The sequence below is a fragment of the Gossypium hirsutum genome, chromosome A07 (genome assembly GCF_007990345.1).
Source record: "Gossypium hirsutum isolate 1008001.06 chromosome A07, Gossypium_hirsutum_v2.1, whole genome shotgun sequence".
Classification (NCBI taxonomy): Eukaryota; Viridiplantae; Streptophyta; class Magnoliopsida; order Malvales; family Malvaceae; genus Gossypium; species Gossypium hirsutum.
Window position 1 is genome coordinate 32425770 of NC_053430.1, and position 13843 is coordinate 32439612.

The 13843-nt window shown below is 32.4% G+C and overlaps 1 long non-coding RNA gene across 3 annotated transcripts; it reads left to right on the top strand.

Moving 5' to 3' along the window:
• The first annotated feature begins 7855 nt into the window (after positions 1–7855).
• On the top strand, positions 7856–10484 carry LOC121232338 (uncharacterized). 3 transcript variants are annotated; one of them, XR_005930718.1, is made up of 4 exons: positions 8022–9429; positions 9513–9986; positions 10071–10172; positions 10291–10484. It is a non-coding gene; the product is annotated as an uncharacterized lncRNA (long non-coding RNA). The 3 variants fall into 3 exon arrangements; XR_005930719.1 differs by lacking the exon at positions 8022–9429 and adding an exon at positions 7856–8012 and having other exon boundaries at positions 9513–10172; XR_005930717.1 differs by having other exon boundaries at positions 9513–10172.
• The last annotated feature ends 3359 nt before the right edge of the window (positions 10485–13843 follow it).

Below are 13843 nucleotides of genomic sequence, written 5' to 3' on the forward strand. Positions count from 1 at the left end.
TCCATGATTACCACCTTGGTGGGTTACTTCATTTTTATTGTCCTGGTAGACTATTCCATGTTTAATGTCTTGGCAGACTCTCTATGTTGCCATAATCGAGCTATGATCTTACACATTATCCCTCATGTTTAATGTTATGGTAGACTACCCAATGTTTACTATCCTAGCGGACTCAATTAGTTGCCATAGTCGAGCTATGATCTTGCATATTAAGCCTCTTTCAGGTGTTTCCCCGAAGGACCTTACTGCCGTTGCAGTGTTACCCCACAGAGCCTGTTGATCGCTGTTGTGGTGTTGCTCTATGGAACCTAGTAATTGTTATCATGGTGTCGCTCTATTGATTGATAACATTTTATCTCACATCTAACCTTAATGCTTGAACACCACAGTGTCCCCTCCGCAAGGCCCGGAGCTTCCCACATTATGGTTTACACTTAGCAACCCCGAATTGCAAAATCTAAAGGAAACTCTATTTCCTTATCCATCCTCCCATTCCTCCATTTCACCATCTCTAACATTGATGCTCGAATATCACAATGTCCCCTCCGCAAGGCCCGGACTTCATACAACACTATTTACACCCATCAGTCCCGGATTGTAGTATACAAGAACATCATTTCATCTAACCTGTCTATAATTTCCCCTCCGTACCCCACCATTATAATCATACAATACATGCATTTAATTTACATACTATCATGGAGTACGCTATCTTTTAGATATGGAATCATAACTATTTCATGCTTATTGAACTATATTGGTGGATACCCATATACCTAAACATTCTATATATGCTTAGCATTCATAATTAGCAGAAATCATACATCATCACAGAACTCAACACAAAATCATGCTAGCCACACAACATCTCAAGAATGGAGAACAAAAACTCACTTGATGTTTTTTCATCTCCATAACTTAGCTTTTTTGAATGCCAGAGCTTCCATCCTCCTGGTAGCTAAGCATTTTAACCAAAATCATAAGTTAAACCTAATATTCCAGCTCAAACTCAGTTTCTATAAGCATGCAAATCCCCTTAAAGATTTTGGAAATTTCTAATTTTATTTCTTAAATTTACGAACACTAAAGGACTTAGAACCTTACCAGCTCATTGGATTCTTTATTTTTTTTGACTCAAACCTCACAATTACTGCTTCATACAGAGCTTCCCTTAACTATCTCTTCTTTGGAGAAACCAAGAAGAAGATGAAGAAGGGAAGAAAATTAAACAGAATTGAGAAGAATCCACCCGAGAATTCTTTTCTTAGTTTTTATAGTCTTTCACGCATGATTATCAATCCTATAAAAATCATCCATTGATAATCATTTTGTCTCCTACTAATGAACCAATTGGTTCTCATCCAACCGAACCAGAATTGGATCTCAACTATGTTTAGATCGGTCACTAAATTTTTCCTATTTTTTAGTAAAGCCCGCCAACTTACTTCTTCTTTCATTTTAACCCCCCAATTATTCCATAATTTATGAACTTAAAGAAAATTGAGTGTGATAGAACTTGACCAACCTCTATTGATATATAAGTTCATCCCCAATAGAACCTTATTTGATCACCTCTATTGTATCTTTCTAGAACATATTCTCTTCTATCTATGCCAACTTAGCATTACTCACCAATCTTTTTAAGGTCTTTATCTCCAATCCGCAACAATGTTGCCCATTTACCATTCAGATGTGAAGTTAAGTATCATTTCAGTTCATGAAAAATCAAGCTACTAAAGAGGTTTTTGAGTTGTAAATGTGAGGATTCTCAAAGCTATGATTTTTTCTTGTCTAATTGGTATTGCCCTAATTAATTGTTAAAAGTAAAATGATGTCATCCCAAATATTTCGCCAATTCTATATCTCATATTTACAGTCTTCATGATTAATGTTAAGGGTTCTTTTGGTAAGGTGAAGACATGTTACAATCCAACAAAATAACATAATAAGAGGCTGAGAAAGATGGAGAGATGGTGGAGCGGACTCTAGAAAACAAGTGTGGTGGCAAGTGGTGGTGATGAACACAATAAGAGGCTAAGAAAGATGAGTGCCACAGTGATTGTTATGATTGTAGAAAGAAAGTTGCAAAGAGAATTTTAGAGAGCTAAGTTTGTCAAAAGATTCAAAAGTCCCCCAAAACAAGACCTTCAAACCTCTATTTATAGGCCTTGGAAAGGAAATTATCTCAAAGAACGATTATGAAACAATTGACTTATTTTATGGAACGTGGGAGAAATGTGAATTAATTCACAAGAACGTGTTATGAACTATTGGATAATGAAAATGAATGAAATCATGTTCACGTTACCTGTAGGGAGTAATGGGAGAGAATTTATAAAAAAAATAGCAGATATAATGGTAGTTTAATAGAAGTTATGCACATATAACTTATTTTAACAATGAGACTATTACTTACAAACTTAAGTGCAAGTGCACCGTTTGATCAATGAGGAGAGGGAGCGATAAAAACACTTAGTGCTCCAGAGAAATGTTAAGAAGTAGAGTTCTTAACAATATCCATATCTGAGCCTTCAAGTCATGCTCTTCAAGATATCCCAACAATGAAGCAAACCAAAAAATCTTGCCAACCTTCTTAAGCATAGCTCCACAACCTTCTCATTATGGACTAATTCTACAAGAAATAATATTTCTTAATACTACTATTGATAAAAGCATTAATAACAAAAAAATGAGTATCTACATTTTACCTTTGGACGAATTTTTTTTGATGAAAAGAAATTCTAGAAAAGTAATAGTGATAATGATGTATTACAAGTTACCAACAAAGTCCAATAAATAAATAATTTACTGCCCCCTTGTAAGGCATTTACTGATGATTGCTTTATTCATCTAGGTAGGAGCAATTAAAAATATACATGTGTGTGTGAAGAAAGAGAAAATAATAATATGACAGAACCCAATTATGTGTAAAAATTAGTAAAAGGAAAAAAAGCAATAAATAATAAATAAAGATAATGATATGACAACATACCATCCCATTCACTCGAGGTGCCGTGACTTTGATGATGATTTTTTATTAACATTTTTAAAAAAACATATATTAATCTAATATCATATATATATATATATATATATATAATAAAAACTTTTAAATAAATAGATGGTTGAAATATTTAGATGAAATTTAATTGCAACTAAGGTCTTAGGATTGAACTTACCAGCATGAGAAGTTAGTGGGATCAAAGCTAGCTAGATTTTATGCTAGTGGCAGAGGGGATTCTAACATGGGCCCGGCCTCTTCAAAAATAAAAATTATTTTTTAAGTTTTTAAAATTTTAAATAAAATTATATTTTAACTCTCTTAAAATTATAAAAATTTAATTTAATATTTTAAAAATTATAAAATATTAAAATTTCATTCGGCTCTCTATAAAAAATTATTCTTGACTTTGTCCCTTACTACTGGGATCTGAAGCCAGCGGATTGCAGAGTTAGCGATATGCGAAGTTAGTGGGACGCGAAACAAGCGGGATGAGAAGCTAACGGGATCAAAGTTAACAGGATGTGAAACTAGTAGGATGCGAAGCTAGCGGAAGTGAAACTAGCAGAAAGCGAAGCTAACGGGATTGAAGCTAGCAAGAAGCAAACAAGTGGGATCGAAGCTAGCGGAAAGCAAAGCTAGCGAGATCGCAGCCAGCGACATTAAAACTTTTATCAAGATTAAAGTTTATTTCGAAGTAAATAGTAAAATTTGTAATAAATGTAAATTTGAAAACCCTGTTAGGTGCCTAAACCGTAGCATATATAGACAAAAACTATGGAATTGACTAATAATAAAATAAATTAGAAAACGTATACTTAACAGTTGATTTATGTTGACAACTTCCAGTTTAATTCCTTTTAAATAACTATATATTAATCACATCTTAATCTAAAGCCTGTGAATTATAGAGTATCAACTATATCTACAGATTAAGTAAGAATTTTAGCATTTACCAAGGAATAATATCGCTACTCGTGAGGTATGGTGATGATATCTCTCAAGATTACAGTCATAAGGAGTAAATATAATTTAACGTAGATCTCTCCCTTTTTTTTTAAGTATACTTTAAAGCATTTAGGTGCAACAATTACTTTTCAATTATATAACAACTTTTAATTCAATGTGTTTATTTCAAAATTTTCGAAGTGAGATTGGAAACTCATATTAGACCATCTTACATGAAATTCTAGCAAAACATATCATGTATCTCCAAAATTGTGAAATTTGAAGGTATACTTACCTGGCTTTTAGTTGTTTTGCAAAATTTCCAGCAACCATTTTTTAAGAATAATGTCAACTACTTCATTGGCAGAACACGTCTATATATATAACTGCAAAAGCGGTGCTTTCACCATAATCGTCGACTTTTTTTACTAAGAATATTTTTATTTTAGGGGATCAAAGGAAGTGGTGCTTTGACCATAAAGGGCGACTTCTCCATTAAGAGAATATGTATCTAGCGAGCAAGGAGTGACTTTCGTATAGAAGAAATTTTATTTTTGGAGACTGACGAAAGTGGCGCTTTGACCACGACCATGAACTTCTTTAGCAAGATAATTTGTATTTTGGGAGAGTAACGGAAGTGATACTTTAACCACAACAATGACTTCTCAATTGAAAAAATTTGTATTTTGAGAGAGTGACGAGAGTGATGCATTGATCATAATGATCAATTTCTCTACTAAAAGGACTTGTATTTGGAAAAATAATGGAGGTGGTTTCTAACCACAATGGTCGACTTCTCCACTAAAAGAATTCGTATTTGGGAGAGTAATAGAAGTAGCGCTTTGACCACAACAGTCGGCTTCTCCATTAAATATACTTACGTAAAATAATTAGTTGAATTGGCCAAATTGAGAACACCAAGTTGACAATTCAAGCTTGCAATAATGTACTTAAATATCAATAAAGAATTCCCTTCAAACATATGTAAAACCATAAATAAGATACGTTAAATTGAGATACACCTTTTTTATCATCTTTTTATGGTAAATTTTTCTTAGAACATTATACTATTGTGTAGGATATCCAACGATCCTATGAAAATGACAATACATAGGATTAAATTTTTATCCATTTGTAGGTTGGCACTCAGTACTAGGTAGATGGGCACTACCCTCTTTCACCCATTTATTCAAAAATTCAAGTACTTTTTCCATAGAGCATAAGAACCACGGTGGAAAGTCTCTCCATCCCTACTATATATGTTTAGGTTTCTTAAATGATTTCTTTTTATTTGAAATAAAAAAAATACCCTCTTTTTGGTGAAAGTGATGCGTTTGTCTCTTATTTCCCATGATAGTATTATTGGCTCTTCAAGTAGCCTCTACCAAGCTAGAAAAAGAAGGTAATGATAATTTTTTCAAAGTAAAGCTGAAATTCGCCAACATACCTTGGATGCACACTTTAACCAATTTCTCCTCATCATTAGGCTTCTTGCACATCTAAAACTCTCTCTAAAGCATTGAATGTAATCCATGGCATCCTCTTTTGATCTCTGATATTATCTACCTAAGTCCACAAGACTAACCTTCTCTTGAGTGGATAAGATCTTCTCTCCAAATATTGCACACATCTGGTTCCAAGATTCCACAAGAATCAAGTTTGAGGTTAAGAGAATTTTCTAAGTCATTAACAGGAAGGCATATATTTTGTAAGTTATTAACAGGAAGGCATATACTTAGCATGCTCAAATCATCGTCTAACCCAACTACTCCTACCATCACAAAAATTTTATTAAATGCTGAAAGGCATCATACTTGTCATTGAATTGCTTAAATTTAGGACTGATGTAATCTTTGGGATATGATGTGGCAGCTACCCTAGCAAGGTATAGCAGTTTGAGATCAAATTCGAAAAACAAAGGCTTTTTTTTTTCTCTAGCAACTTTTAAAGTTCTTTGGTGACAAAACCCTGCGTTTTAGTGGATTGTGCCACCAAGAAGGATATGGTCCAGGTTGGAAGTTTATGGAGATATATTTTCCTATGATCAAGGTGTGGGTTATAAGTGTGTTGGTGTTGGTTGCGCCAGTTGTCATAAGAAGCACAAAATTAGAAGCATCGAATGTTGCCATTTTTTATAGGGGTGATTTCAGTGAAAGTATTTCCTATGGGCTGGATGTGAGAAGCAATGTCATTTTGGATAGTTAAACAGTGTGTTATACTATGTGATTATACCAACTGATATTAAGAATTAGAGTCACATCAACAAAGCATTGAATTTAAAGTTGATGTAAAATTTGATATAGGACATGTATAAACTAATTTAACCTTCATATTTGTTTCTTATAATTCATGTATTTTAGATTTTAATACTAACTTTAAATTTGAGTTTACACTCCATTTCTCAGTTGTCTTTCCAAACATAGTGTAACAATTGTGCTGAACAATTAAAAACCAAAGTTTTAATGACTGTCTGCATCTGCCTGTCAACAAAACTAGCAAACCAATCCAGTCACCAGGGGAAGACAGATACGAGCTACTGTTCCAAACGACTAAAAGAATCATGTAGGTCACTCTCTTGAGCATCTCGTGAAAGGTTGATGACCCTGGTTGAAGGAACATATGGTTGTTTTGCTAACCATTATTTGTAGAAACTGAGACGGAAAAGGAAAAGTTACTGTTTTCCGTGAAATTTGGGATAGAAAAGGGGAGGCTTTAATGTAGAAAAAAAAGGAAGTGTTACTTAATCTTAACCTTATATTTATTTTAATCTATTTTACGTAAGTAGATTCCTCCAATTTTTATATTATTAACAAATAAATTATAATTACTCATTAAAAATAAAATAATTTATTTTTTATTTTTAAATATTTCAATAAAATGACATCATTTTATTTGTTATATTCATTCTAAAGTGTAAAGACATCTAAGTTTTTATTTTTTTAATAACTTAACAAAATTTTAAAAAATAAACTACCAGTACATTTCATTTAAAACTATATTTAATTATTCAATTTTAAAAATTACATAATAATCAATAATGTTATCTACTTGTTATATTTTGATCACTCATATATTAACATGATCATATACTAATTTGGGATAACATGACACATTAAATGTTGCCAGTGAATTATAATTAAAATATCATCGTGATACTTTTAATTTTTTTAACAATAATTTTAAAAAATATATTTTTTAAAAAAAAGTAAAAAATATAAATAATTGAAATTTACAACAAAATTAAAAATAAAAAAATTCCAAAAAGAAACATTGTACCTTATCTTCTTCCTATCGCAAATACATCAACCTTTTTCTTGGTCTTGTCGTTGCGTTCGATGGTACCAATCTAACCATGGTATTGAATGAGGAGGTAACCCATGATTTTTTGAAGCATTTACGGTCCAAGTTTTGGATCCTTGAAAACACTATCCTCGTTTCTTCATATGAATCGAACACTCGAACTTTCCTTTTTGAAAATAAAATTGAAGTGCTAATTTTGAAATAAAATGAACAAATAAAAAGTACTTTTCTAAAAGAAAAGGAAATGAAAAGATAAGAAAAATGCCAAAAAAAAACTTAAATTTTTTTTAAAAAGAAAAATGCCAAAAATAAAACTTAATTTTTTTTAAAAATGATAAAAATTATCGGCTTTAAATTAGACCTGACCATGGGCTGGGTTACTTGACCTGACTTGAAGGTTTATTCGAAAAATGAGAGGATTTGAGTAAAAATATAGTCTCGAAAAATAGACTTAGACAAAAAATAATGCCCGTTTTTTAAACGAGTCAGGCCTTATATAAAGTTTTTTTGTCCGAGCCCAGCCCAAATTATATACTAATTATTTTATTTTATTTATTTTATTATTTTTAATTTTTAGTTTTAGCTTTACCAACCATTTATCTCCGGTGCCCCCTCCCTCTTATTCCCAATTCCAAACCAAAATCCTCAAGTGTCACCACCTCCACCTATCTAGTGCCATTGTCCGTCGACGCTGCTCACTACCTCCACCTCCCACTTGCTTCCTTTGTTGTCGGCACCTATCTAATTTCCTCAGCCGACTTAGGTAAGAAATCTCCTTTTCATTTTTTTTCCTTTTGTTTGGTCATCGAGAAAATGAAGGAAATTTTTTTAAAAAAATTGAGGGTTGTTGTTAATGAACCATCTCCTTTTCACTTTCTTCCTCTCCCTACCGTCTCCTCTTCCACTGAACCCAACCACATCAATTACTCTAATAGTAATTAATGACCTAGTTGCTCTGACTAGAATCATGAGTAAACTTCAGAAAATTAGTTCACATACACACACAAACACATATACAATCTATTGTCTCTAACGAAAAATTCTTTCATGGATGATTTTGTGTTATTTAATGACAAAAAGAATACCCCAATATAAAAATAGTGAAATTATGGATGTTGAGATTCGAATCTTTGGACTAAAGAAGGTAACGCCATGAATCAACTGGACTAAACCATGATTGAAGTTCATGATTTATGTAATTTATATTATTTTTCATTTTTAAAAAGAATTCTATCATGATATCATTGTAAAGAGCTAAAAAGCTATTATACCTGCTCCTTTTCGTACTGATTGGATATTAAATATTAAATACTTTAAAATGCAATACAAGAGATAATGGTATACTTTTATGCAATAATTGTTTAGTTGGATTTAAGTTAAAGATTAAGGGGTTATTTATGTACCGGTTAAAGTTTAAGAATTTATTTGGATATAACAAAAGTATAAGAAAATTTTTAAATAAGGTAAAATAGTTTAATGGCTTTTTTAAATATAGGTCCGGTTAGGCCGAGCTCAGGCTTAACTATTATAATTTGAGTAGGGATTGGACAAATTTTTAGGCTCATATTTTAAGCCGAGTCGAACTTAAAATTTTGTTGAGGCTCAATTCGGCTCATGATCACCTCTACTTTAAACCCACTATAGAGAGAGAAAGATAGAGAAAGAAAAAAGATGATAAGAAAGTGAAAAGGGAAACGAGTGGACTTTGTTTTTAAAATGGGAATGATAGATTTTGGGCTAAATAAGGCCAATAGGCCTTTTTTTTTAAATGAATTAGCCATTTAGGCTGGTTTTAAAATTAATTAGAGAAATATGCCGATTTAAATGAAAAGCGTGTTTAGCTAGGCAAGCTTTTTGCACAAGTGTCAAGAAAACGCGCTTAGCTGGATGCGATTTCCTTCAGCGGTAAAATAAAAATAAAAATACCAACGGTAATTTTTTTACCCTATAAATACCTCCAAATTTCTTTTCTTTTTTCATTCACATCCTTCTCTCAACTCTTTCAAACCCTCTCAAGTCTTTCAACTCTCTCATTTTGATTATGTTCGATATTTTCATTTAAAAATAATATTTTTATTAATTATCTCGTATTGTATTTATTCAAAATCAATATTTCACGAATGGTCGTCTCTCTAATCTGCTTCGACGACAAGCATATTTCCGTCACTAAAGCAATAATGGTAAGATGAAAATTTAAATTTTGTTAATTTCAATAATGTTAAATTTATTTTTTAATTTGAAATTATTGTTATTGTGTAAATAGGTGGACGATCGTGTTTTGGAAGGCTTCATTCATGATATGGGAAAGCTTGTGATCCCTGAAATTCATGGCCTATTGTAATCGGCTGGATTCTTACATGCGTCTCACATCTTTGAGGGCTGCAAACTCGATTTGGCACTAATCAGTGCGTCGGTGGAAAGATGGAGGCCCAAAACACACACTTTCCACCTTTCATGCGGTGAGTGTACAATCACACTCGAGAATGTAGTGCTACAACTTGGTTTGCCAGTGGATGAGCCAGTCATCATGGGATCAGCGATCGTTTCGAGTAAAGTGGGCCTCTGCATATCACTGTTGGGGAAGGTCCTAGACAAGTTTGAAGGTGATCGAATATTGATGAACTAGTTGAAGGATAATTTTGACGAGTTCCCTAAAGATCGAATGGAAGAGGTCATAGAACAAATGAGGTTAATTTGGGGCATTTTAATGCCTAACAAATCTCAAAATTTGGTGCATGTAAGGTGGCTACTATATTTAATGGATTTCAATAAGTATGAAAAACTAAGTTGGGGATCTGATGTATTGTCCACCTTATACCAGGAGATGTGTCGAGCCACAGTATCAAATGTGATATCAATCAGTGGTTGCCTCCTTCTACTGTAGTTGTGAGCTTGGTGGCCACAACTATTTCTACGTCCCAAGGTGACTGACCCATATATGTTCTCATTGGTGATGAGATAAACATCATCTATTAACAAATACGTAATATGTATAGTAATTTTATTTGTTATACATTTCGACTTACATATCACTTATACAGGTGGAACCATGAGCCAAGCTACGTGGGATTGCCCGAGGAGCTAAAAGATATTAGGCTGTTGTTAGATCAACGCTCGAAAGCCAAAGTTTGTTATTTATTCTTTCGAACCTATATTAATTGTAATAGCCTGGTTTAGACCCTAGCCGGAATAGTGGTTTCGGGACCATAAATCCAAGTCAAAAAATATTTTAATATTATATTTCGTGCTTAAAGTATGTGAATTGATATGTGTAAAATTTTCGTATGAAAATTTTATCGTTTGAGTGTTTAATTTGTGAAAAGGACCTAATCGCGTAAAATGTAAAAGATGTGTTCTATTTGTTAAAGTGCTTAATTGTTATGTCTTTATATATATTGATATGAACTCGTCTCGTGAGTTGATTCGAGTCATTTGTTGCCCAATCGTTAAAATGGAGAAGTATCGTTATTGAACAGAGTATTGGTTGAATTCGGATAAGTAAGGCTCTAAGCAAAAGGGTATGTGATAGTTTGAGATAATTAAGAGATATGGTTTGGTTTAACAAAGGAACTCAGGTGGTTTGAAAAATGGTAATATGGATGGTTCGAATGGCTTTAAGGTCAAGAAAGAACTAGTACTAAAATAGAGTATTAACCTAAATCTTATAGAACACTTAAATGTGGATAGAAGGATAGCTAAACGGTGACCCATTATCTATATGGAGATAGGAACCAATCGGTATAAGGGTGAACGCCACACTCGGTTTAGGAGTGATAAGTTCAAAAAGAAACAGGATGATGCCACTAGCAAGCTAGATAAGTCAAGCTGAGTCTAAAACGAAATAGGAGAGTTGAAAAACTCATAAATTGTTATAAATATTAATCAAAGGATCAAAAGTCTTCTAAACAAGCTGATTACAAAATATTTATAGTGCTACATGAGACCTAGCCGAAAAGTCACTTGAATCATGAGCTGAAATAAAACTCAATTACTAAGGAAAAACTCTTGAAATCTCTAAGCCTAAGTAACAGCAACTATTAACATGATTTAATGTTCTAATTCAGCTGAATAAATGAGCTGAAAACTTAAACTGGAAGAGCTCAACGTTTTGAGCAACCAAATGACTTCAATTCCTTCATTAAATTAGCCTTGGGCAGCTGAATAAACACTAGCAACATGTATAATGCTCTCCTTTAATTGTTGTCCATTGCTATTCTTGAACAACTCATTGGAGAAGAGGAATAGGCTGCTGAAATTTAATGGTGCATAATGCTCTTCTTTAAATGTTGTAACAGCCCCTTGAATGTAACTGATCCCAATTGAATAGTCACATTTAACACTTTGTAACAGCGCCCTTGGACTTAACTTATTCTAGCTGAAAAGTCATCTACAAGCATTAATAAACACATTAAAAACACATTTAAACACACTATACTTAATAAACACTTTTAACTCTTAACTTAATTTAATAAACTGTAAATAAACATATTTAAAACATTTAATAGGCTGGACATATTAAAATTATGTATGAACTAACACTTAATTAAAATGGCCAGAATTTAGACACATTTATTTAGACTAAACTATATTAACTAAGTTAATTAAATAGCTAGCAGCTTTAGAACACATGGACTAATTGAGCTGAACCAAATTAACTAATTTAACTAAGCAAGTAATTATTCCAGCAACTAAAATGAAATAAATTAAAAATAAATTCAAAACGAGAAAACAAGCTTATTAAGTTGGAAATGTGCTGAATTAAGCTCAACGAGCTGTGATTAAGCTTCATTTTGCACTTGGGCCCCTCGAGCTTAGGCCACTCTCGATGACATCGAGTTGTGTCGAAACATGATGCAACCAGGTTCGCATCATATGTGGGGTCCTTATGATGCAATTAGACCATTGAAAGAGTTAATGGACATTAATGACCATTATTTATGTGTTTATTATATGTTTTAATGAAGGTTAAAAAGGTAAATGATATATTATTACGAATAAATAAAACAAAGGCATGAAATTAGTCCATTAATGTTTGTTCTTGCTGAAAATATTAAAGAAAAAAGAAAAAAAAACTTGGTAGGGTTTTGACACTTATCTTGGCTAAATAGGTATGTGTTTTTGATCGGTTTTTGATAATTTCTACGTTTTTATGATCGTTGTTTAGTGTTCTATCAAGCCCATGTCTCAATTTCTGATTTTGTTTATGATTTTGAAATATGCCATTGATGAAATTATGAGCTTTGTGATGTTAGGTGTTGGAAAATAAAAGATATGTGTTGGGTTGATATATTTTGTCTTTGAATTTTTGATGAATTTGTGTAATTTGGGCTAAATTGTAAAAATGAGATTTTGAGGGACTAAAATGAAAAATAAATAAAATATGTAGGCTTGTATGAACACCGTAAAGATTCGTCTAAGCATGGGTGTATAGAAATTTTGTGTATTTTGTGATTTAATGAATTAGGGACTAAAGTGCAAAAATGTGAAAAATGAGGGCTAATTTGTAAAATACCCTAAATGTGTTTGATTTGAATGATTTGGTGAATAAAAGAGTTAAATTTGTATTGAATTAGATCAATAAAGATGGAAAACGAATTTGGATCGGGAAAATCGAAAGTTATCGATTAGTCGTTCTAGTCCGTTCGCGTCCGTATGAGGTAAGTTCATAAGTAAATAAATGTTGTTAAATTGAAATGTATGTGCATTTTAGTGCCGAATTGAATTATTACTTGTTTATATGTATATTCCAAATTGAATTAAGCATGAAAGCAATATTTACGAGCTTGAATCGATCAAATTACGACGTCCGAAAGCCCCTACAAACCTTAGGAATAGTTAGGATACATATGTCATGACATAGGATTCTGATATGTGTTATCGTGTAAGACAACGTCTGGGATGTTGGCATCGATTTGTGACTTACGTGTAAGACCATGTCTAGGACATTGGCATCGTATATGATTTCGTGTAAGACCCTGTCCGGGACAGTGGCATCGATATTTGATTACATGTAAGACCACGTCTGGACGTTGGCATTGTACGAGCTTATGTGCTATCTGAGTATCCTTATTGATTTCGAACGGTTCAACGGGTATTCTGAGAAATAAATGAGTATATGAATGTGCATCCGAATCAGGTATGTTGCGAGGTATATGAAATTAAGCAATGAAAGTGTGTATGATTATGATCAGTTGATATATGATCTATGTGAAAATGAGGTGTAGATACTAGCAAGTGAACTATGATCAAATGAATTATATGAGAAATGTGGAATTATCATTGTGTTTTGCCATATATGATTCAGGTATATATGATTTGTATATGAAATTCTGATATGAAATATGAGTATGATTCAAATGACGATATGTGAAATATATGAAAATGAACGATGTGTTATATATACTCGTTATATGAAATTGTGGTCCTATGTTTAAAACATGAGAATTATGAAAATTGGAATATAGTTTGGATGTGTGATTTGTTATGGTTATTCGGGTTTTGAAATGCATAAAAAGAAATTATTATATTTCTATGCATGAAATGTAATAAATGATCATGTTTTGATTGGTTATGTAATGAAATTGTGCAAGTTTA